The sequence below is a fragment of the Idiotropiscis lumnitzeri genome, chromosome 6 (assembly GCF_059441095.1).
Source record: "Idiotropiscis lumnitzeri isolate Australia: NSW breed Sydney's pygmy pipehorse chromosome 6, RoL_Ilum_1.0, whole genome shotgun sequence".
Classification (NCBI taxonomy): Eukaryota; Metazoa; Chordata; class Actinopteri; order Syngnathiformes; family Syngnathidae; genus Idiotropiscis; species Idiotropiscis lumnitzeri.
This window is the reverse complement of record NC_142396.1, coordinates 19,187,757-19,195,810: the sequence shown is the minus strand read 5'-3', so window position 1 is coordinate 19,195,810 and position 8,054 is coordinate 19,187,757.

Genomic DNA, 8,054 nt, shown 5'->3' with positions numbered 1-8,054 from the left:
TAAATTAACATTCAATGAAAATTGTTTGTTAATGAAAATAATGAGAGATTACATTTATAAATTAATACAAAATAATGCTACGCAAGTGTTACGGCGTCCCATACGACAACCTGGAGGGTGGCCTCAAAGTTTAGAATTAGTATTGTGGATAAGCAATTAAGAAAATAGAGGCATATACTGAATGCGTATGATATTACAAATGATTAGAGAATGGATAATTTTTCACAATACAGTTCAGAGTTTTCATTTTGACTTTTGAAATCTGCACAACAAATATTCTCAAAATTACATTCCAGTAGAGCTCATCATTTTATTTTGTTCTTATCCATTCCTGTCAGAAACATTATCTCTCTTATTTGTATTGGTATGAATATTTGTGCAGAAATATGTATGTTACTTTGTGTCTTTATACATTTCATAATTTTATAGCAGCACTACTGGATGCAATTCTCATTTTATGTCTGTTTTATGTCACTTCAAAAAGTAAGAAAAGGTAAGCAGTCATAATTTTTTGTCTAATTTTTGGTAGAATAACTCGTGGTATTAGGTACATCGCTATCGTGATATAAACTGGCCTATATTGTGATGGATTTTTTTTCCCATATCAACCAGCACTCTTATCCATGGGCCTTTTCTCATTGCAAAGAAGCTTTCCCCAATATGTCTGTTTTTGTTTACCAAATTTTCACGACCATAAGGCGCACATTAAAGTCCCAAATCTTCCCCAAAATAGACAGTACGACCTATGATGAACTGGATCTTGCATACAGACGGAGATCTTTGATCTTTACACGTGAATCCTCTTCAGCACTTCGCAGTACATGTTAGTACATGTTAAAGAAGTGAAAACAAACACATTCATCTAAAACTTTTAAAAAGTTTGAAATTAAAGTACAAAAATAAGAGTTGGTTTAGAAAATAACTGACAAAATCTTACTATAGATGACATTTTTGTTGAGCAAAAAATCTTCCTCATCAATTCTGCTACCGCTAGTGTTCATTTCGGTTTAATTTAATTCATTTAATAAATAGCCCATTATCTGAATCAAGCAGTTTTTTTTCCTAAAAAAAACATCTCAGCAGCAATAAAAAACAGGATAGAGAGACATTTGCCTACTGAGATAATAAGCAGAGTTTGTCAAATTATACTGACTAGTATGTGGACATGGTAGCCTGCCTGCCACACAGTTTTGGAGTTTGACTCTCCAGCTTCCTCCATTACAGCAACATGACAACATGTATGTTATGTCAATTGGAGACTCTAAATTGGCTGTCGTCTGAATGGTTGTTTGTCTTTATGTGCTCTGAGATTGCTTGGCGGACAGTCTTATGTGTAGCCACCCTCTCACCCAACTCATCTTTGACACTAATTCAGACCAGCGGTGTAGAAAATGGTGGGATGGCATGTGGACAGTGTGTGACTTACGTGTGTGTCAACCAGATGCCTGCAACCGAGAAGCGCTTTGCCCGAGTAACCGTATCTGCTGCTTAAAGCTTTCTCAGATGCTTCCATGTCAAATGCAACCAATCCTGAGGGATCCGAAAACCACGTGACCATCATTTCCTCGGTGCTCCGTCGCCCAAGGGGACGGTTCCACAGTGCTAGTTTGGACTTTGTTAGGTTAATTCTATTACATTATTGTAACATTAGTGCTCTTTGGGGACTGTGAGCTAAATATTTCAACCTGAGAGGACATCGTAATGTGGCAATGAATTATTGCCTTTCTCTTCAATGGCAGGAATATGCGAACTGTATCTGTTGCCACACTTTACCCAATTTACTTCAGTTGTAATTTTTAAGAGAGAAATACATTGATTTGCTTTTGTCTGACTTTCATGCTGCTTGTTTTTGCTCAGCTGCTCACAAAGTTGTTGGTGAATTAATTTGATCATTTTATAGAATCACTTCTGATTTCAGCGTAATTTTTCAAACAGACGGAGCGTTGTTTGAGAGTTTATTTATACAATGATTTATATCTAAGTCAATAGTCTATTTTATACAAAATAATATAATAATATAATAATAAATACTGTAGCTAAGTGGTTGATTAAGTAAAAACTAAATCAAAGTCAAATTTCTTCAAATATGTCAGCGCTTGAGGAGTTAACAGCAGTCAAAACAGAATAATAATTTGCAGGATGTTAAAAAAAAAATTGGGTTGGTTGGTTTGGCTTTGGTTCATATTCTCAGGTCACTCAATCAAGACCTGTCCTAGCATTTCACCATATTGTATTGTAACTAGGTAGCTATTAGCTCTATATGAATATAGATACTTTGTACCGAATGTCAAATAAATGTTAAGGCTCCATACAACAACATACCAAGTGAATTTTTACCATCAGTACACCAAGTACAACTTATTACCTGTTGAGTTAAATTGATAAGAAAAAATGGATACTCTTGCCCCCAACATAAATAAATAAATAAATAAATACTGATTATGGAAAGCACATTGTATTCATGGAAAGGCCAGAACCTCAAATAAATTGTTTATACATGGCAAAATGAAGATTAATAAGGAAGAAAGATAAATATACGTGCAAATGCATGTGTATCAGATGAGACAAGAAGTGATGCCTGAGTACTACCAAGTAATGATCAGAAACATGTAGCCTACTGCTTATTAGAAAGTTGAAAAAAATATATGTCTGCTTGAATTTGTATCATTGTTAGTCATGTTGCAAAAAGTTAGTCAAGTCCTTACCCTCTAGTGCAAATGAAGATTTCTCTTATTCACAAAATAATGCATTTGTAAAAAAATTATACCAATCTCAATTCTGCTCTGAGCTTCGTTTGTCCAAATGATTAGCATGTTTGAAATGTAAATATATCATATAAAGTATTATTTAATTTACTGGTCTGGGCGGCACGATGAACGACTGGTTAGCACGATGGCCTCACAGTGCAGAGGTCGTGAGTTTGATTCTGGCCTTCCTGTGTGGAGTTTGCAGGTTCTCCCCGTGCCTGCGTGGGTTTTCTCCGGGTACTCTGGTTTCCTCTCACTTTAACACTTAAAATTAAGTCACGAGCAAGACCTTGAAAATATAATCATGACCTGATGGCACTTTCACATTTTATTTTTTTACATTTAAAAAAAAAAATTATGGGTTCCATGGCCCGTCTTGCCTGGCGCCCCCAGGGGTTCTAGAAACGCCCCTGTGCAGTGTGATCCCTCTTTCAAATGTGTCCCCAGATCACCAGTCATGAACATAAAGACATGAAAGGTAACACTGATTAGATCAGCAGGCTCCGCTCTGAGATGCAGCACAAGAGTGACGGAGGTTCTGACCTCTTCTGACAAGTTCATTCATTCCTCTGAGCAGTTTGATCAATACCCATCATGAAAATAAACCCGTAAGGCCAATCCTGTAAATGCTATCTTTCACATCTGCATGGTGCTCTATCATCCAATGAATGTCAGGAATCTGAGGCAGGCGATGCAGCTCTCAACTGGCTGGAAAGCAGCAGCAGTTCTGAGCACAAAAGCAAGAGGAAACTTGATGTACTTTGTGGACAACTATAGACCAACAAAATCAAAACGTATTTTCTTTCAACGGGTGGAGTATTGGAAAAAAAGCTCAAGCTTATATATATATATATATATATATATATATATATATATATATACAGTAAACCCCCGGTTATCGCGGTTAATGGGGACCGAGACCACCCGCGAAAACTGAAAATCCGCGAAGTAGCGGCGCACCTTCAAAAATGCTTAAAAAAAAAAAAAAAAAAAAATATATATATATATATATATATATATATATATATATATATATGTATGGGTAGAGAGAGTGAAATTCATCTTATAACAAAAAAAAAACCAAATTATTATTAAAACTTATTTTTTTATTCCCCAGCCATTATTTTCGTATTTATTCAATTACTTCTTTTTGTATTTATTTAATTACTTCGACTTTTACCTGCTGGTACGCCGTCCGGTGTGCCCTGTGAATGTTATGATCCTCCAGCAGAGCTGGAGGATTGAGCAGGACTCTCCAAACGCAGACACGGGAAAAAAGGTGGTGATACAAAGATATTTATTATAATCACAATATAGTCAGTGTAATCAGCGCGTCTCGCAGCAGCTGACGGCATGGCGCGAGACGATCGCTGGAGGAACGCCCACACAGCTGAAAAAACAAAAACACACGCGGCATGACAGGCACGGATCATGACAGTGAAATGAAAGGTGGCATTCTTCATTTATTTATTTATTCATTCATAACTGACAGCCTCACGCTCCGCTCGTGCCCGGGCGGAAGAGGTGCTCCTATTCGGCTTAACTGTGACACACGCCCGCCCTCCTCCCCCAGAGCTTCCATTCGGTTAAACTTAGGGGCCGCTTGACACCGCCCGTGCCCGGGGAAGGCGCTCCTCTACGGCTTAACTGCCACGCACGCCGGCCGGAGCTCTGGTACGGTCCGAACCGCGCGAAATGTCGCCCCCAAATCGTGCCCGGGGGAACTTGCTCTTCTTCGTCCACTCTCTTCTTCGTCCACTCTCCTCTTCGGCGCACGCCGGCCGTCTAACCGCTCCAGCGCCCCCTCGTGCCGCTCGGCGAAACTACTATGCCCCCGAATATTTTTTAGACCCGCGAAGTACTGAACCCGCGAAAGGTGAACCGCGAAGTAGCGGGGTTTCACTGTATATATATATATATATATATATATATATGTGTATATGAAAGACACCAGTGTGAAGTATTTGCTGTTTGTAAATGTTTGCATGGCAGGTTAAAAAAGAAAGGGAAAAAAAGAACAAATAGTACAGTACGGCTTTTTATTTGGGGAAGTTGAGACAAACACAAACAAACACAGCCAGAAGCTGGGCTGAATTTCTCAGTTCCGAGGGCCAACTCGGCATTGTCCACAACTTGGAGGAGCGTTTGTCTGGCCACACATCAATTTCTGCCCTAGTGAACTCCTGGCGTGCGATTTCCATTTTTGTGATTGAATCCTAGGTCCCTTGTTCACTTTTTTATTTCCAGAGAGATATTAAATTATTATCAATTGATAATAGAATTGTAGTATAAGTATAATTCTATTATTATTACTATGATTACCAATAATATAGACGACTCTATTTCATGGATAAATTCTCTGTCTTTATGAGTACTCTACTTGGGTCTATGTAGGTGGTGAGTAGAATTTTGTTGCGCAGGCAAGTTAGAGCCTTCGCTTTGGTATCAGCTTGTTATTACTCCAGGTATGTAAACAGTGCTGTTCATAATTCCTGCAGCAGGTGACAAATAAAATAAAAACATTCAGTATTTATGTGTGAATAATAGGTATTTATTTATTTAATTTGTGAAATATTTGCCAACATCATTGGTCTCATGCTAAACTATGGAGTTCAAATCATGCCAAAACATCAATCTGTATCATATTAATATTAATACACCCCCCGCAGCCCCCCCCCCCCCCACACACACACAGACACACACATTTGCATTTGCATTTTTTTACCAATATTCTTTCCTTTACCATAATCCATAAGCCACCATTAAAAATTTAGCTTGTTAAGTTTTTGATGCACAAATGTTTACCTGTTCAGGTAATCATTGACGATAATCGATCCAAGATTTGACGAGCAATCTGATGCAAGTGATGACATTTTTTTCAGAAAATAACTACATGAGTATAAAAAAGAATGTTTCATTACCTATGGGATCCAAACTGCATAAAGACAAAAAAAAATGATTTCGACTTTGTATAAAATACACGAACACACACATGCCGGTGCTTCAGCGAAGGTTAAAAAACGTACTGTACATAATAAAACTCTCCTTGATTGGTTGAAAAAGGGCTGTACAGCTCAAGGTTTGGCAGACGCAAAAGGATTCACGAATGCCATACTTGCCTTTTTTTCTCAGAGTTTTGAATTTACAACACAACACATTCCATTTAATAAAGGTTTGACTAATTTTTTTCCTCAAGTGTTATTTTAATTACTTACTTCATTAGCAGATTTATTCATCTTGAAGTATCGGCAAAGAGAAAGTCATATCGTTGTTTACATTTGCAATGAGTTTGTGCGCTTGTATTTAAGGCAGCTTGGCCAAATTGACGCGGCTTGAAAAGCAAAGACTTCCTTTTATTGGTGACCTTTTAACAAGCTCAATTTTTACATTTGACTGACTTGTGAGCAAAACATCCTTTTGGCACAACAATGCAACAATATTGGTGCTCTGGTATATTAAAGATGCAAGAGATGAGTCCCCTTTTTTGTGTGTGGAAGAATTTTGAGCATGTTGCACAATATTATTTATTATGTTATTGTATATGCTTGACATTGAATGCATGTGTCACAGGTAACCGATCAATCAGATCAACAAAACAGTACAGTTGAAGTGCTTGCACCCAAACTTTTAGGATTTTGAAGCTTATTACCTGGCACAAGGATTGCGGTAACTTCATTTCTGATGATGGATTTGCAAGAGCCAATTGCGGTCATTGCAATTAATAAGTGATAGTATCTCTGCAAAATACATAACAGGTTGAAAAAGAAACAAAGAAAGAAAGCAAAACAAATCACGGTTTGTCCTTACAATAAACATGCTGCAAACAAAATGTGCATGTGGCCCACCTGTCTCACCATCTCCTTTCTGGCTAAGGCACTTAGGTTAGGAGGTTGGGTAGGTGAGCTGAAAATATTTTGTAGATTTTCTAGACTTCTGAGTCAACCTCATGTAAATCAGGGCAAAATACAAATATATAGTAGCAAAACAAACCTGGATGCAAACATTCTTATGACAAGGAATAACAGCTGGTATAGCCTATATTTGAATAAAAATGACTCAAGTCACCCTAATGTGTGCTGGAGCATCTCCATGCTTTTTGCGGAACAGTTTGTCTTATTTGTTTTGCGTCCAACTTTATAGACTTTAAGTGGCAACAAGGCACTTGTCTCAGCGTGAGTTCCTCAACTTTATCTGTAGAAAGAATAAGTCATCAAGCCCTTATGGAATGGCATACCTGCGATGTTGCCATTCTGTATCCAACTCAAATATAACCTAAAAGCCACCGCACGAGCACACCGATGGCATCAACATCTATTTGTGGTGGGCGAAACAAATTTATTTGAAACACTTATATTTATTTGAGAACTACCATACCTTAAGTGTGGTTTTACTAAGATACATTTGCACACAAAATATAGCGCAACCAAATTATTTAAATCAAGTATAAACATTTATACATTTAGTTATTATATGGACCTGGTACAGAAGTATATTTATACTATGGCATAATTCTTTTTTTATATAAATTACCTACCAGTGTAATAATATAATTATTTAACATGTAAGCAAAGGGGTGCAACTAGATAAGTGTTGTACTTCTTCCTACTCTCTTTAAACAAGTTGAAATATGACATCTAGTGATGATTTTCTTTCTTTCCTTGTTATGCGTGTAATATTCAATCAATCAACCAATCAGCATTATGCGAGCTTGTATCCATTACATATACATGTAAATCCCGCTAACTTTATATTAGTTAATCATGTGCCCAAAATTCTCCTTAAAGTGGCAAATTTCCTGGCTAATTAGCAAACTTACTGGCTGACAAATTAGCTGGTAAGCTATCATTCCAAATGACCTAACAAGCTGGCAAGCTCAAAATAAATATAAACACAGTCATTGGCGACAAATTTCATTAACTGATTCAGTGAATGACCAAGAAAAAAAATTACACTAAAACTGTCTTAGTGAGATGCAACGATAACAGCTAAATGGCCAGCTACGTTGTTAGTCAAATTTACAAAGTAATCTTAACAGTAAGATAGTATTTTAATAGGTAATGCGACATAGACAATGTGAATCATTCATTTACATGACGGTTGCAAATTAGCCATTGGCTATAATCTGGCATATTTACGGGAAACTGTTTGATTAATATGCACTGTCCCTGTATACTTTCAAAAAATAAAATAAATACAAAGACAAGAGGTTAAGGTCTCCTAATGGTAATCGGTGCCCTCAAGGAGCATGGCCTGGCCAGATGTGGAGATTTTACTCTAAATTGATTAGGCGGCTGTACGTCTGTCGAC